Consider the following 18,507-nt stretch of genomic DNA (forward strand, 5'->3'; position numbering starts at 1 on the left):
AAAGTTTTGGAAGATCTCGCAAAAGTCCGTCTTAATTTTTTTTTCTCCCATGTCCCCTGTGAGGCTCCGTAATATATATAGTGACTTAGAAGAGAGTGACCTAAAAATCCACATTTATTTGTTTTTTTTATTAGTTATATTGTCTGACTTTTTGAATATTTATAATTAAATTGCTATTTGCTGTTTTTTTAATTTACTTTTACGTAATCTGGACGCAAACTCTAGAGGGTTAGTGTTTTGGAAGTTATAGTAGCAGTCATTTTTGATTTCAGATAACTGCACTTTAAATTTCCACTTCAACTTTAAACTGTGCCTCAAAGATGTCACAAGATAAAAATTCACAAACCGCAACCATTATGTAGGCCATGTAGTGAACAGCAGGCTCACAGGAAAACCACAGAAACAAACATCTCTCGGACAACTGAATGCAACATTCAGACTTCACGCTGCACACTGTTGACCTTAAGACCTTTTCTCAGAGACTTTGCAGAGTAGATATCTGTATTGCTGCATTAAATGTTTTTTAAGCTTTTTTTTTAGCTCCTTTTGAACACTTGGTCTGCACCCAAAATCACATCACTTTCTTTATCACACTAGCCATAAGTAAACATCCACTGACTCTCTCCCTGAGTGAAAATTAAAGAAAAAAAGTAAGCACTGAATTTTTTTTGACTCAGAGCTGACATATTACATTTTTTTTATGTAAACTTTGTGCAAAAGATACTTGGCTGTTCACACATTCATTCGGAAAACAAACAGGTTCCTGTACATCTTTTGAAAACCTCTAAGTCATGCAGCCCTAACAGTTTAATGTTTAAAATTTGTCACACTGATTCACACTTCAGACTGACAAACATTTGTTCTCATTAAAATGTTGCTAACGCTGAGCCACACATGTGTGGGAAGTGGATTGTTTTAGAACAACAGCTCGGCAGTGGTTGCTGAGCAGATCACACCTGTATGTGTGCAAATGCATAGCTGTGAGCACATAAGCCACAGCTGGGCCACTGCCCTCCCCTAGAGAACAGACTGATGTGTCATAGGGCAAACAATTTAAGAAGCCCTACAGTTATACTTTTTATGTGAAGTGACTCCAATTGGTCATTTGAATAAGTCTTTGTTGAATATTAGAAAGAACTTTCACCTTTAGATAGAGAGCAGGTTGTAATATACAATTATTATGTTAATTCTGCCTTAATTCTGATCATCAACCATTTCAGCATTTCTACCTGGTTTGTGATTATGTTTATATTTCAGGAGCTGTTTCCTACAGTCATCACATAATCAGTGGATTAGTGCTGAAAGTCACAGTCAGACCAGAAGACAGTACAACTCTTGACTGAGTGTAAAAAATAAACTGGACATTTGTCTTTATTGTGATACAGGAACTATTATCATGTGAACGACCCAATATCATGGCAAAGCCTGTAATAGACACGCCGGTCCACTGTGTCCATTTCATGCTTTGCCCCTCCAAAATGTGAAATGAACATGCAGAAGCTGCAATAAGTTGCATTAAGCTGCAATAACAGCAGAGGGAAATATTTTATTTCAAGCCAGCATGAACATACGGCCGTGTCTGTTACACATTTTGCCATGATACTGGGTTGACTAGTTTCTTTGGCATGACTGACCACAGGCAATAAATGGTTCAATCTCCATCCGTTTTTCTTTGGCTTACATAGGACTGGGAGTTGTTTCCTTTAATTCTTATTTTATTTTGGTAACCTTTGTCTCTTGTGCTTTAGTCCTCTGGGGTCCAGGGTATTGCTGGCCATTTTAAGGGTATTTTGTAATGACTTATGAGATTATTCCTCATTAATTTTCAAATATGGGATAATGGGCTCTAAATCACCATTATATATTTTTCGTAATAATTGTTTAACACAACAAAACAGACCTTTCACCTTTTCATGTATTTCAAAACTGTTTTTTTTTTTAGGAGAACTGGATTGTAAATGTGCCTTCTTTAAAGTACTTTGGGTCAGCTTTTTTCAGTTTTTTAAATATCCTATATAAATAAAATAGAGTCAATACAAAAACAAAAATAAATTCAGATATAATTTATTCATAGTGCATGTCTGAGGCATATTTTTTCACCTCAAAAAAAGGAATTTATTTTATATGGTTAAGTAGGTTGCGTTTGAATGTCTGAAAATAGTCTATAGGTAATTATTCAGCTGAAGTTACGATGACCACTAAGAAGCAAACAATACTTCATGACTGAAACATTGCTCTTCCCGTATATGAGAGATATGTGGTTATTCTTTGTCTATCTGAAGGGACTGCGACAGTGATCTCTGTCTCTGTGCTGGTGGTCTAGGTCTCTCTGAGGGATTTCCTTCCTCCTCTCTTTGTTTCTCTTGCAGTTTGTTCCAGGCTAAAGCTTTTTTCTTTTTGTGGTCTTTTAAGTCTGTATATGAGTTGGTGGTGTTTCACAGTAGATGATTTCTTTGTAAGATGCTTTTCGCAGTGTACCTCTACTCATTTGTCTGCTTTATTACTCACTATGGCCTGAGTCAATCTGCTCAGTGCTATTGAGTCAGGTGACAGCAAGACCACTAAATACAGTAGACCATTGAGGAGGGGGCGGAGCAAAGTATGCCTGCATGAGGGGAGTGATGTTTGTACATATATTTCTACTTTCTGATGAATGAGAGCAACTTACTGAACTTAGAAGAGAGAAAAAACTAAAGTATCAATCCTATCACACTCATATCGATCCATTACTAATGCCAGTGTTGGTACTGGTATTGTTGATATTTGGATCCGCTCACTCTCACTGCTCATTATCACATCTTTGCTCATACTTGTTGCTCAGCATTTCCTGTGTTCCCTAGAAGTTTAGATTTTTTTTCCTACTTAGTGTTTGTCAGTGCTTTGTTTTACACTTGTTGAAATCAACAAAGAAGGATCATACCTTTGCCTATGCCCAAATGTTCAGGGACATGGTGCCTATTGAAAGGGGGAACTGCAGCTGCTGGAGCTGGTCATCTTTGAGTAGTTTGTGGTTTTAAGTAGTTTGTGGGGAGCGAAGACGAAAGAATGGGTCTGCTACCACTGGCCAGCAAGCCTGGAGGCAGCAGTTATTCCATTCAATTAAATGTTATTAATATAGTGCCAAATCACAACAACTGTTGCCAGAAGGCGCTTTTAATTATGCTTTCAAAGGACCACCTCCCTGGACCTCCTGCCTGCACACTCCTAGCTGTGAAGGACAAGCCAGTTCCAGCTTAGAAGAGGAAGCTCATCGGATCCTCTCCAGTGCTACCAACCACTGTTGAGTGTTTGCTGGGGGAACATCCTAACAACCCTGTTCTCTCTACTTTGGTCTTCTCAGGTCCCACTTGCTATAAGCACTGCTTCCAACTCACATCGAGGTACCCAGATATCAGGGAGGAAATGTTGGAAGTACAGACAACCCGGATACTCCTGTTAATCAGGATGGTATGGTCAATGGTGTCAAAGGCAGATGTCAAGTCCAACAAAACCATGACTGAGGATGCTCCGGAGTCAGCTGACATCATAATGTCACTAGAGACTTTAAGTAATGCAGGTTTCTGTTGAGTGACTTTTACGGAAACCTGACTGAAATTTGTCATAAATTTCATGTTTTTCTAAAACTGTGGTAAGTTGATCTGCAACTACTTTTTCCAGAATTTTCGATAATAATGGAAGCTTAGAGATAGGCCTATAATTCTTAAGCTGAGTTGGATCCAAACTGCTCTTTTTTAATATCGGCTCAACAACAGCATGCTTACAGAACGTAGGGACCACACCTGTTAAAAGAGAGGCATTGCATATCTCTACAATAGAGGGGCCAATGACAGAGAGAGCATTTTTAAACAGCCCAGCAGGTAGAATGTCATTTGCACAAGTGGTAATTTTCATTTTATCCAGCAGGAGTGAAAGGTCATGTATGGTCATTGGGTTAAACACTGACAGTAAATGAGGGGGAGGTGGCCCAGAGACAAAAACAGATGGTATTGAAGAACCAATGCTCATACGGACATGATCAACTTTATCCACAAAGAAATTCAGAAACTCATCACTCTCAGATATAGATGTCACAGGTACTCGGTGAACCACGGGGGAAACAATAGAGTTTATGGAGTCAAACAGTACCTTGGAATTTCTCTTGCTTGATGATATTAACTGAGAAAAATATCCTGATCTGGCTGTTTTTATGGTTTCATGAAAGGAAACCCTAAGGTGGAGCCTGTGAACTTCGAGTTTGGTTGATTTCCAAAGGCGTTCTACTTTTCTACAGATTCTTTTGACCTTCCTTACATCATCATTTATCCACGGATGAGCTCTTTTTGGGGCAGCAATGACAGATTTCATAGGTGCCACTGAATTTAAAATCTCCAAGCACTGATTATTAAAATACTGTGTAGCAACATCAGCATCAGTGCAGCCACTGATCACATGAGGGTCCAACATATTAGAAAACTTCAAAGCAACATCCTGATTTATGAACCGCTTATGGAACATGAGATTAGAAGGTGGTGCGTACAGTGGGAAGCTAAGACTAAAAGTAACACAGGAATGGTCACTCACTTGTACGTCTTTAACACAGACATTAGTTATGTCTAAGCCAAGAGAAAACACAAGGTCCAAGGTGTGGCCTTTAATGTGGGTGGGTCCAGAGACATGCTGAATATAACTAAAAGAGTCTGTAATAGATAAAAAGTCAGAGGCCATGCTACAGCTAAGATCATCCACGTGGAGGTTGAAATCCCCAATCATTAAGACTTTCTCCAGTTTAATAATGGAAGATAAAAAGTCCGTAAAATCTTTAATAAAAACACCAGCAGGGCCGGGAGGGCGGTAAATTAAAACACAATAAAATATATCTGAAGAACCAACCTTAAGAAGTTGTGACTCAAAGGAAGGGAAAAACTCAGAGTCCATACTCCTGCAAGCGAAATTGTCTCGGTGAACAGTGACCAGACCACCACCACGACGGTCCAAACGCGGAGTCCCAATGAAGCGACAGCCGACCGAGCAGAGCTCATTAAGGTGGATAAATTCATTCTCCCGCTGCCAAGAGAAACATGAAGTCCAGATTATTACTGCTAAAAAAAGTCATTCAGTACAAATGATTTGTTGGCTATGGAGCGAGCGTTCAGGAGAGCGATCTGAAGCGGAGGTGACAGGCTGACGTTATCAACAGCTGATTGACGGGGAATTGACAGCAGACACCTGGAAAGAGGACGTAGTCTCCCGGTACTTCCAGCTGTGGAACTGTGGTCTTGTAGAATGATAGGCCAAAGTGAAAACATCCCGCATCTCCAGACAAGACGCCGATCCAGGTAATCGTTCTGTTCGCCCGTGATGAAAAGCCGGGTAGGTGGTAACCGATCGGCCTTATCCGCGTCCTAGAGGGGAACCGGTACCAAATACCGGAGACGTTCTCTACCATGGAGCGGAAGAAATCCCCTCTGTCGGGCACGTTTCCTTTTAGTCTTGACACCAGACCTACAGCCCCTTCTAGACGATCTCCTTAACCTTGTTTTTGCTCCTGGGTTATTGTTTGGAGCTAAGAACAGGTACCGGTAGTCGGGAGAGGGAGGAGGGCAGACAAATGGCGGAGGGAAAGCCTGGTGGTAGCTCTGCCAGCTGTCAAAAGTTTTTTCCATACATATTTTGATACTCAACAATGTATGTGAACTGTAGATCCGAGTAGCAATTAGACCTTCATGATATATCACAGATGAGATGACAAGATAAAAAACAATATCCTGAAGCAGTCGACAAAAACACGGAGCAGCAACAGCGGCCAAGCCGAACACAGGCGCCATGTTGCAAGCATCCACTAGTAAAGCTAGTTTTCGGTTGTACGTTCATGGTGACACTGACAAATATCCCATGGTGCCAGTGGAAATTGTTAGGATGCCTGGGTCGTTGACCCAGGGTTTTTGAGTTTATTATCTTATTTATAATTTCTAGTCTTTGGGTTTTTGTTAGAGTCATGTCTTATGGTTTGTCTCTGTGTAATCCTTAGTTGCTGTCTCCCCTGTCCACTATTCCCCGTGTCCAGTTAGTGTCTGTGTCTGCCCTGGTCCCACGTCTCTGTTCCCTCTGTTGTAGTGCCTGCATGTGAGTCTGTGTCTTTGTTCAGTCTGTGTTATGTGTTTCCTGTTTTGAAGGTCTCTGTCTTATCTCAGTGTGTTCAGTTTACGCTTCCTTCTCTCGTCAGTTCTGATTGCCCCAGCTGTGTTTCCCTCCTGTTGTCCATTCCCTGATTGCTCCCTCTATGTATTTAAGCCCTCTGTTGCAGTTTGTCATTGTCGTGATCTACCGTTTATTTTGCTGTGTGTTTTGGCTGCCTGTGTAAGTTATTTGGATTCTTACTTTTGTTCTGTTTGAGTTCAGCATTAAAGCTGTTTCAGTTTACGTTTGTCTCTGGAGTCTGCACCTTGGGTCCTTTTCTTGCCTGCACACAGCCGTCACATAACAGAAATAAATAGGAATAAAAATTAACCAGAGTTTAGGCTGAGCACGCCAGCTTAAAATTTGTGTAGGGTTCTGTGATTGGGGTTGTTGTTGGTGTGTATGTTCAGCTGCAGCCGTGTCTGGAAAACAGAAACTGTGAATAAAATATGATGGAAAGCATGAAAATGTGGTCTGATCTTCTGTGGATCTAATACAGTAACCTTTAAGTGAGGTCCCATTTGAGCTCATTGGGCCATTTCACCAGAGTGCACCATTTCACATTAGTTCTAGGGATTATGCAACACAATATCCTGAAGTATTGCCCCTGTGCAGCATTTCTGCAGACTGTGGTGCAAGCAGTGTTTCAGGTCATCTTCTGAGTCAGCATCCCAAAAGAGATCCTGACTGATCGGGGAACTCGTTCATGTCTCACACTTTAAAAGAACTATTGTGCATTAAATCAGTTCCAACAAGCATCTATCACCGTCAGACTGACGGGTTGGTAGACCAAACGGAACAAGACTTTAAAGTACTTGATTTGTAATGAATCTAATTGGGACTGATTGTTAGACCTTCTGTTGTTTGTATGGGAGGTACCCAAGGGCTGCATTGGATATTCTCCCTTTGAGCTGCTGTTTGGCAGGAAGTCACGGGTGTGTTAAATATAACTCACTCACTTCCTGTTTTATTTTGGGAGGTTGTGTTCCTTATTTGTTGTCTTAAGTTTTGCTTTAGTTTTGATTCACTTCAGTTATGTGGTTTTCCCCTTGTGTCTCCACTTACCCTAATCACCCTCCTGTCTCAATCTCCCTTTGTGCTTTTTCAAGGCAGTTCACCTTCATGTTGGGAAACATGAAGGTGGGGTAACTTTGCACCAAATGCAAAGTTACCCCACTCACACTCACGCAGCGGGAACACAGATACAGATATTTGTTCACCTTCTCTGCAAAAAGGCCAGAACCAAAAAATTGAAATGTGGACATACCAAACTTAAATATATAAAATTCCCCTCGTCTATCCATTTTTTTTCTGACTTGTTTTATTTGTATCAGTCTCTTTCAATATTGGTCTTCTGCGCAGGTTTAAACCAAGAAGGAACAATTTACAAATTCAATTCAATTCAATTTTATTTATACAGCGCCAAATCACAACATCAGTTACATCAAGGCAGTTTATATTTTAAGGCAGACCTTTCAATAATAATTACAGAGAAAAACCCAACAATCATATGACCCCCTATGAGAGAGCACTTTGGCGACAGTTAAAAACTCCCTTTTAACAGGAAAAAACCTCTGACAGAACCAGGCTCAGGGAGGGGCGGCCATCTGCCGTGACCGGTTGGGGTGAGAGAAGGAAGACAGGATAAAAGACATGCTGTGGAAGAGAGCCAGAGATTAATAACAAGTATGATTCAATGCAGAGAGGTCTATTAAGTGAGAAAGGTGACTGAAGAAGAAATACTCAATGCATCATTGGAATCCCCCCAGCAGCCTACGCCTATTGAAGTGTAACTAAGTGAGTATACAGGGTCACCTGATCCAGCCCTAACTATATGCTTTAGCAAAACGGAAAGCTTTAAGCCTAATCTTAAAAGTAGAGATAGTGTCTGCCTCCCGAATCCAAACTGGAAGCTGGTTCCATAGAAGAGGGGCCTGAAAACTGAAGGCTCTGCCTCCCATTCATTGGTGTGTGTTATCTGACTTCAAGGAAAGATAAAGTTGGGTATCATCTGTGTAGCAGGTTGAAAAAAGCTACATGTTTATTTTTGTAAGAAAACCAATTACCCCCTTATTTTTTGTTTATTATTGTGACTTATTTTGACATTGTTATGTGTTGTTATATTGGTTATATTTCATTATGCCAGTAGATGGTGCTCTTGCACTGCTGTGGAACTACCAGAGACTCTAGCTATAGGCTCTGCGCATGCGCAGCTCAGAAATAAATGAGCTCCGGCCTGAGCAAGACGCTAACTTCGGTGTCCTCTCTATTAATCTACAGGTACTGACAAACAAACTTTTATGTTACCGAACTGGTTCTAAATGTCATGTAAGTTGAGTAACAACTGTTCGGCTATATTTTGAGATGAGAGTGATGATGTTGTTTTGTGGTATTTTGTTGTAATGAGTATTAGTGTATCATCGGCATAATGCTATAATGCTACGTAGCACTACAAGTATATGCTATGACAGTGGCAACCTGCGACTTCCGAAAATGTGTTGTAGTGTTTGTTTTAGTGTTAGCCAAGCAGTACTGAGTACATGTATTAAGAGGAAAGCTTTTTGTTGGTGAAACAACGTTGCAGTCGTCTGCCGCCATGTTATGTTGCGTTCAAGGGACGCCATGTTCAAAAGTAATAGCGTATATGGCGCGAATGTGGGGAAAGGTTGTGTGAATGTGAGATGGGTTATTTTGGTATGTTGTTATGCTTTAACCGTGAGTGTTTTGTTTAAGTTGTGAGTATGTAAAGTCATTTTGAATTAGTTTGTATTTATTTTGCTTTTGAGAGAATGCTTTTTGTAACTTCATTTTTGTTTATGAACTCTGTTATTTTATGGGAAGAATGCATGGTCTAGTGTGATTTGTATTGTGTATATGTAGAGAAATAAATGAGCTCCGGCCTGAGCAAGACGCTAACTTCGGTGTCCTCTCTATTAATCCACAGTTTGCTCATATTTGGCTACGCAGTGCTCTCTAGCCTGTGTGCCGCTTGCTGCCGGTCCAGATTCCCCTAGGTCTGGTGCCGGTAACATCTGCAAAGCAGTGAAAATAAATGTTTTGCCTTCTGATGATACTACCTAAGGGAAGCATGTATAAAGTCAACAGAATTGGTCCTAGTACTGAACCCTATGGAACTCCATAATTAACCTTGTATGAAGTGTATGAAGAAAACTCTCCATTTACATGAACAAATTGAAGTCTGTTAGATATGATACAAACCACTGCAGCGCAGTACCTGTAATACCTACAGTGTGCTCTAATTGCGCTAATAGGATATTATGGTCGACAGTATCGAATGCTGGACTGAGGTCTAACATGACAATCACAGAGATGTGTCCACTGTCAGGGGCACTTCAAATAAGCTATTCCTCTGCAGATGACCTGTTAGCTGTTTGACAATTACTCTTTCAAGATTTTTTAATATGAAAGGAAGGTTGGAGATTGGCCTGATTAGCTAAGATAGCTGGATCAAGAGATGGCTTTTTAAGTAAAGGGTTAACTATTACCAGCTTGAAGGCCTGTGGTACATAGAAGATAGGCTGATCATATTTAAGAAGCATAAATCAATGGTAGGTCATCCTTGAGCAGTCTTGTAGGAATGGAGTCTAAAAGGCACGTCAATGGTTTGGAGGAAAGTTGGTTGTTTTCTTCAATCAGTGATCAATAGTAAGATATTCTAGCTTTCCGGAGGACTTTCTTATAAAGCAGCAAACTATTTCTCCAGGCTAAATGATGATCTTCTAAATTTGTTTTATGTCATTTCCTCTCCAGCTTATGAGTTATCTGCTTTAAGCTACGTTTTTGAGAGTTATACTGAATAAAGTACTTCTCATCTGAGGCTCTCTTTTTACAGGAGCTACAGTATCCAGAGTTATGTGTAGTGAGGAGCTAAAATTATTAATAAGATAATCGATCTCTGTTGGAGTAGCATTCAGGTAGCTGCTCTGCTCTGTGTTGGTGCAACGCATTGAAGATGTTAACAGTGGGTGAATTATGTTCTTAAACTTAGTTACAGCTAGAGCTGGGCGATATGAGATTTTTTCATATCACGATATGTTTTTTTCATTTCAGGTGATAACGATATCTATCACGATATAAGCCAAATAACTATATTTGTAAGATTTAAATGTGCCGTTGCTCACAAGTAAAATGTGAAATAATCAGCAGCTTGTTTTTATTTAAATATTTATTTCCCATAATAAGTTCAACAGGGTAGATGTACTTAAGGAACATGAGACTTTTTCAGATAAATAAAGGCAAATATTGCAAACTACACAAAAGGCAGCCGCTAAAGCGTTTAAGTTTCAAAATAGAACAAACGAAACAGACTACTAAATTGTCAATTCCACTTAGAAACAAAATATTAATTCTAAAAATAAATCTTAGTTTGTTTTACAGAAGAACAGACAAAACTGACTAACTTTTGTCAATATCAAATAAACTGAGAACTAAAAGGAAATTCTCAATCTCTCCTTGTTGTATAGCTTAGCTTTTCAAACAGTTTTAACAGTTACTTTAGTCTGATAAAAGCCGAATGACGAATTAGCGCTTCCAGTCAGAGACTGAGGCTACGTACACACGTACACGGGTATTTTTGAAAACGGAGATTTTCCGTTTTCGTTTTAAAAAAAATAATCCCGTCCACACATAAAGGCAGAAATGAAGAAAAACGCTGCTAGGAACATGCCAAAGCAGCAGGTGGAGCTAGATTCCTAACCGTGCAGAAATGTTGGCCAATCAGAAGTCTAGAAGCCTCGGTGGGAAAAAGTAAACAAAGCTGGGGCATAGAAGCAGAACAGAGTCGTGTGTGTGGACGGACAGTAACTGTGTGTATATGTAAGCATTTAAACACTGCAGAGAGTAGAATTAACAGTAACAGTATTGTAGAAATTCATTTCACCGAAACAATAACGTGGCGCACAGTGTGACGCATGCACCAGTTTATTGTATTTCCAGACTTGCTTTCGGCACAATTTACAGTGCATGCTACTCTGTTTTTTGTCAGACTTGAAATAGCCGAAATACCTTCAAATTACGGAACTTCTATGGCTCTTCCGTTCGACAATCTCTCCGGCATTGGAACCGTCATCTGTTTTCTCTTCGGTCACGCTCGGTTGATTTTTCTAGTCGGCACACTCATTTCCTCCATTACCCGCTGGCTGCTTCCCAAACAAACACACGTGCGGCTTGGCACTTGTGCTGTACGTAACAAGTCACGCGACGTGACGCTGCGGCTGTGATTGGTTCGGCTCTGCGCTACTTAGTTTGGATTTTTTATTTTAAGAGGACAAGAGCGGCGAGGTCTATCGCGATAGCTTAATTTCTCTATCGAGTAAAAGTTATATCGCGATACATATCGTTATCGTTCTATCGCCCAGCTCTAGTTACAGCACTTTCAGAAAGTCATCCACTGTGATGAAATCTACTCCCCATAGCGAAGACCCTATAAAAAAGTGAACATCAAAAGGTATTTCTGGTTAGGATACTGGAAGCACTGATAGAACATCTAGTGACAGGAGGTGTAAATTCTGAGACTTCTAACTTTAACGAATTTATTATGAACAACAGACATGAGACTTAGCCCTTCAGTGGTATTGTTCTCATCAAAGTCAGTTTTCATTTGGAGAATTTTCTACAACTTCCATCTATCCATCCATCTTCTTCCGCTTATCCAGGGCCGGGTCGCATGGGCAGCAGCCCAAGCAGAGAAGCCCAGACCTCCCTCTCCCCAGCCACCTCCTCCAGCTTATCCGGGGAACACCACGGCGTTCCCAGGCCAGCCGAAAGATATAATCTCTCCGGCGTGTCCTGGGTCTGCCCCGGGGCCTCCTCCCGGTGGGACATGCCAGGAAAACCTCGCCCAGGAGGCGCCCAGGGGGCATCCTTGTCAGATGCCTGAACCACCTCAACTGGCTTCTTTCAATGTGGAGAAGCAGCGGCTCTACTCTGAGCCCCTCCCGAATGGCCGAACTTCTCACCCTATCTCTAAGGGAGAGGCCAGCCAGAAGCCCATTTCTGCCGCTTGTATTCACAATCTCATTCTTTCGGTCACTACCCAAAGCTTGTGACCATAGGTGAGGGTAGGGGCGTAGATCGACCTGTAAATTGAGAGCTTTTCTTTTACACTCAGCTCTGGAAATATGAACTTTTCTATAACTTTTCTATCCCTACCCAGACTTATGATTTCAGCTAAGTTCTCTCTCAAGAACTTCACAAATTCTCTCTGAGCGCTAGAGAAAACACAACCTTTATCACTCTCACTATCTGGCAATCATATCAAGCAGATCAGTTTAGTTGTTTTTGAAGCATCTCGCACTACCTTGGCCTTTGGTCATCCCTGGCTCAGTACTTTTAACCCCAGTATTGATTGGTGTCTGTGGTGGTGTGAGGTCTTTAGGAGGGGGAGGCGTGGTGCAACAGGCTCAAGGGGCAATGCCAGGGAGGCTGATGGACCAGCACCAGCTCATTTGCAGTAATTAGGTTTCTCCCTTTTTAGTGACACTGGGAGCTGTGATGGGTTAGGGGAGTCCAACACGACATTGGTGCCAAACAGAAAACGGTGCACAAACCGAATAAAAGAAAAAGAAACCCATAACAAGAAAATTGTGTGGTCTGATTTGTGTGTATGGTCAGCATCAACACTTCCTTGGTTTTAAAAAGTTTTATTGCTGTTTCATCTGGAATTTCAGCAAGCTTGCTTAGCCGCTACTAAACTGACATCTCCCAGAACTCCACTACTCAGGAAGCCTTTCTCTCTCAAGAAACACGCTGATCCTCCAGATTTTGTCACTGGTCTTTGATGTTCCTCAGGTAACACAGTCATCTTGAAAATCATTGAAGAGTTTTCTAAGTCTGTCCATTTTGTTGCTCCTCTCAAACTCTCCTTGGTTGTAAAAACAGCCCAGTTTCTCACCTTTCTTCTGACTATGTGATTGCCCACGGGACATTGTTTCTTCCCATGAACCTCAGTTAACCTCATTTCTTTGGAAGGAGCTGTGTCCAGCACTGGGAGCTCAGACTAGTCCAGGGGTGGGCAATTCCAGGCCTCGAGGGCCGGTGTCCTGCAGGTTTTAAATCTCACCTTGGGTCAACACACCTGAATCAAATGATTACTTCATTACCAGCCTCTGGAGAACTTCAGGACATGTTGAGGAGGTAATTTAGCCATTTAAATCAGCTGTGTTGGATCAAGGACACATCTAAAACCTGCAGGGACACCGGCCCTCGAGGCCTGGAGTTGCCCACCCCTGGGCTAGTCTCTCTTCTGGCTTCCATCTCCAGATCAACAGGCAAGTGGAGAGAACTAACCAGGTTCTCGATGAGTCTACCCGTCAACCTGGAGCTCTCCGTTGTCCTGGATCAGGTGAATACCACTACTAATGACTTCCTCCCATTCAAGTCTTCAACGGGCTACTAACCTCTGCTTTTCCCTGGTGTGGTGAGAAATTGAGAAAATCTGTCCCCTCTTTCTTAGAATCAAGCGGAAGAACAAGTATCTGGCTGACTTCCACCAAAAACCTTCACTGAGCTACCTTCCAAGTCAGTTCTGGTTATCCACTAAAAATCTCCCTTTACAGTTTGAATCTAAGAAAAATCCCTCTCCAAACTAAACGGGTTATGATGAAATCAAGTCTCTATTTAACCCTGTCTCTCTTTGTCTATGTTACACAATACGAGAATTCGCATTTTTTATGTCTTCCAGCTATAGCCTGTTCGGTTCAGTCCATTTTACGCACAGTTTAGAGTCTTGGTCACAAGTGTAGGAAGAAATGAGCAAGATACTGACATGCTGATCAATGAACCATCTGCAACGATATACAAGCTGAATAGGTCTTAATTGTTTAAATTCTTCAACTTTTGTCCTGATTTTTCTTCTTTAGAGTTGTGTTGGTTTAATTTCCAATTTTGTGTTATGCATGACCTTTATAAAGATCATTGTGACTGGCATCAGTGAAAAGTGTCACAAGTTTTACTTGCTTTTTTTCTTGATTCAGTGCTGGTGAATAAACATTCCTCACCTCACTTATATGGACATGGGCTACTGAACTGCTGCTTAAGTGATCTCTTTGGAGGTAAAAATGGAGGGATGGAACTGGGTTAAACTGTCCTGACTGCTTGTGAAAATGTGACATTAGCATTACATGTTTTCTAAATCCAAATCTAGTTTTTAATATGTTCCAAGCACAAACTAAAACATATTTTGCACACTTCAAGTCTAATACATAATTTCATTCATGCTTCCTGATTTTATTATGGATCTATGCATGCAGTGCAATTGTGTCCATGTGTTATTTTCATTCACATAAAATCAAACGAACAGAAAACAGCCACAGAATAAAAGGTTCCATTCAACAAGCCAATCAGAACTTGAATTTCCTTAAAAGGAAACGTCTGTGAAGGGGACACTCAAGAGTGAGACCATTTTTGATATCTTTTAACTGCAAGTCGTCGTCAAACATGGACAGACTTCACATCATTTTTGTCCTTTTTTTAGGTAATATTTTGGAAGGAGCTTTTATGAAACATTCATTTTATTTAACATTTACCTGTTCTACTGATTATATTTGACATCATCTAAATCTACTTCTTTAGTCAACACTTACAACTATGTTGTACAATGTGAAACACTGGCAAAATGTGTTATTGTGTTTTGTATTTCAGGAGGTGATTGGATTTCTGGATCAGTGGTGGATCTGACAGTGAGATTGGGTGAAAACATAACTCTGTATTGTGACTCTACAAAACCACCTGAGGAATATATTGTGTGGTACAGAAATTGTACCCATGAAAATCAGCCTCCTCTTGTCCTAAAACTAACAAAGGATTCGTGGAAACCCATCTGTAACCGAGCAACTTTAGTGAATTCTCTACCTCGCTTCCACTTTGTAAACAACCAGTCCTCTGGATCGTATGACCTGCTGATTGTGAATATTTCTGATTCTGATGAGGGCCTCTATTACTGTGGAACTGAGCAGAAACAGCTACAGGATAAAAAGGATATTAACCTTGAATTTGTTCAGAGTTATGGCAGTGTGGCGACAAGGATTAAAATCAGTAAGTGCTCATGTGATTTTTTTTTTTAACATTAAACATTAGTATCAATATTTAAAAAATGTAACTGTAACTTAGACTCAGGTTAATTGTCAAAAACAATTTTAAAAATGACATATTCTGAAACCATTACATGATTACACAATTATTTGAAACTTTTTAGGTTAAAATTGTCAAAATGCATTTTATATGAATTGCAGTTTAAATATTCTATCAGTAACATTGTGCATTGCTGACGTATTTAATATGAAGTGTCAGACCATTAATAATGAAAAGCAAGATTAACTATTTTTAAACGAAACAAATATTTTGATTGCCATGCATGTTTTCTTTTCAAATGAGTTTTTCTAGTTTTCTGATGACTGAGATTCAACATCTCAAACATTAGAATGATAAAAAAAATATACACAGAGACCTAACTGAAACATGTTTGTGAACAATTTAGATTTCAGTGATCCACATTCTTCAATTTTAACTGGTCAAACATCTCCACAAGACTGCGGCATGTGTTGGAAACTGCTCTTCATCCTGTGTCCAACTTTTGCAGCTCTCTCCTCTCTTCTTGTCTCTCTTCTTGTTCATTACCTCTGCCAGAAAACAGGTAATTGCTAAATATGGTACTTTTTTCAATCAATCCTCTTATCATCAAATTAGTATATTACTTAGTTTTTTCATCAGCTCAATTTGTAAACTTAACAATTTGTGCAAAATTTAAAAGCATTTTGCTAACATAAGAAAATTCCAGGCAATGAGGTTACTACATCTAAGTCAGTATAATGGTGGATTTTATTTTTTAATGATGTATTCATTTCTGTGGCCAGAAGTTGATCAACAAAGACCAGAAACCAGTGGGAAAACAAGAAGAACTCAGGTAAATTACATTAATATTCAATCCGTATTTTTTCAGCGCTTGTCATAATTAATAATTAATTCTAACAAAATGAATTATTTATAGAAATCCAATCATATTCATAATTACAAACAAATTCATTCACAGGATGAAGATGTGCTTTATGCTACAGTGGAAACACGTCAAGCAACAGAGCGATCCAAGAAGAAGATAACCTATAGTTCTGACTTATGCACCTATTCTACTGTCAAGACCTCTGGGGTCTAGATTTTACATTCAAAAGTGCATTATGAATTAATCAGAAGTCATTAAGTTTTTTGCTTTTGCCATTTTTCCTCTACCTATCAAGCTTAGTAATAATTATAATCGTCTATTTCTTCTTCAGTGAGCTGCTTGGTTTAGATGATATTTAAAGGTGTATATAGTCAGACATTTTTTTTATTATTTTATGCAAAAAATATTGTTCTTGTAATTTCCGACAGACTGATGTATCATCATTAATCCATTAAAAATACATATGAAAATACATGAGTGCTTGTGAAAGCTCCCATGTTGCCCTGCCATCATGAATAGTGCCTGTGATGAAAATCACCTTTCTGCCTAATCACATTTTATGTATGTGGCTAGAGACTGGTCTCATATGCTGTATGCCAAAAATAGAAGACAGGACACCTCACAGGCATTTGTGTGGAGACAAATTCCAATTTCGGCTTGTTTCATCATGTCTGTGTTTTTTCATTTGAGTAGGGGTCCCATTCATCAAAGAAGCAAATACACAAAGAAAAGAGACAACATGACCAACACTGGGATAAAGAGAAAGTAAACACTGGCACCAGTGATACTGAAGTTGCCTGCTTTCTCGTTTAGGTCTCAAACCAGGGATCTTGGTTGTTACATGACTGTTTAAACCAATTCACTATGCAGCCCCTATAACTGCATATAACACAATGGAAGTAGACACTCACTTATTTCATTAGGATTTTCCCATCTCTATGGTTTACGTCTTCAGTACTAAGTACTAATGTATGTCTCATGGCATGATTAAATATCTTTCCATTTGATACATAAATCTATACTGATATTATACAAATTATACAAAGTAAAACTGAGTAAATACCAATAACATCAGTGTCAATTACATCACAAATACCTTAGTGATGAATCGTTGGCTGTTCACGTCCTCTGATGGTGCCTTCTGATATAAAACCCAGCTGTAATGCTCTTTACACTTACACAGGTCTATTTCTACTGCCTTATAAATTACATATCTGCTTCTTCCTGTGTAAAATGTTTAACTGTTTGTTTTCTTGTTTCTTTGTTTAGTATTGTAATAAAGTGTAATTAAGCAAGCAATAAGCAGTAGAGTGGTATTTATCAAAATCCATGCTGCATATAGTTTCTGGAGGCAGACAGAACAAAAAAAACCCATACTGCTGGAGGTCAAAGGAGAATGGCCAGATTGGTTCAAGCTAGGATTCTATGGGCTACACCTCCAAAAAAAAACCATAAACTCCCCCAAAACAGAATTCAAAGTTCCAAACATGAACTCAGTAATGAGTAGCTCCACCGTTATTGCTGATCACTTCAAAAGTTCATTGTGGCACGCTTGATGCAAGCATTTCCATGAGGTGAGTGGGAACATTTCTCCAAGTGGTAAAGACGGCCGCACGAAGGGCATCTACTTTCTGGAACTGTTGTCCATTTTTGTAAACTTCTCTTGCCATCCATCCCCAAAGGTTCTCAATTCAATTTAGATCAGGGGAACAAGCAGGATGGTCCAAATGATGTTATTCTCTAGGAAGAAGTCCCTTGTCCTGCAGGCATTGAATACTGTAGCACTGTCCTGTTGAAAAATCCAGACGAAGGCCTTCAGTCATGAGGGATGGTCTCTGCAACATCTGGACATAGCCAGCGGTCGTTTGATGCCCCGGCACCTCCTGAAGCTCCATTGTTCCACTGAAGGAAAAGGCACCCCAGACCATTATGGCCCCGCCTCCACTGTGGCATGTAGAAAACATCTCAGGTGGGATCTGATTGTCATGCCAATAAAGTTGGGAACCATCATGACCATCAAGGTTACTTTTTTTTCTTATCAGAGAATAAAACTTCCTTCCACCTTTCAGTGTTGCATGTTTGGTGCTCTCTTGCAAAGTCCAAACGGTCAGTTCTCTGGCGTTCATGGAGACGAGGCCTTTGAAGACAATTTTATTTTTGAAGCCTTTCAGTCTCAGATGCCATCCGATGGTTATGGGGCTGCAGTCGGCACCAGTAATGGTCTTAATTTAAGTCGAGGATCGTCCAGTATCTTGAGCTCCAGCTGAGTGCTGGTGAATTTTTTGGGGGTCTTCCACTTGACTTTTTTGTTCCACAACCCTCAGGATCTTTTAAGAAATTCCAAATGACTCTCTTACTGCATCCCACCTCAGCAGCAAAGGCACGCTGCAAGAGAC

At 40.1% G+C, this 18,507-nt stretch overlaps 1 long non-coding RNA gene across 3 annotated transcripts; it reads left to right on the plus strand.

Annotated features, from left to right (window-relative positions):
* The first annotated feature begins 8,319 nt into the window (after positions 1 to 8,319).
* Positions 8,320 to 17,445, plus strand: LOC101465225 (uncharacterized). Of its 3 annotated transcripts, none has more exons than XR_001341757.3 (10): positions 8,320 to 8,436; positions 11,832 to 13,311; positions 13,438 to 13,519; positions 13,631 to 13,695; positions 13,859 to 13,986; positions 14,151 to 14,228; positions 14,818 to 15,210; positions 15,653 to 15,808; positions 16,029 to 16,078; positions 16,205 to 17,445. It is a non-coding gene; the product is annotated as an uncharacterized LOC101465225 (long non-coding RNA). The 3 variants fall into 3 exon arrangements; XR_013098971.1 differs by lacking the exon at positions 13,859 to 13,986 and having other exon boundaries at positions 11,832 to 12,966; positions 13,147 to 13,311; positions 16,205 to 17,443; XR_013098970.1 differs by lacking the exon at positions 13,859 to 13,986 and having other exon boundaries at positions 16,205 to 17,443.
* The last annotated feature ends 1,062 nt before the right edge of the window (positions 17,446 to 18,507 follow it).

Source organism: Maylandia zebra, linkage group LG6 (genome assembly GCF_041146795.1).
Source record: "Maylandia zebra isolate NMK-2024a linkage group LG6, Mzebra_GT3a, whole genome shotgun sequence".
NCBI classification, from domain to species: domain Eukaryota; kingdom Metazoa; phylum Chordata; class Actinopteri; order Cichliformes; family Cichlidae; genus Maylandia; species Maylandia zebra.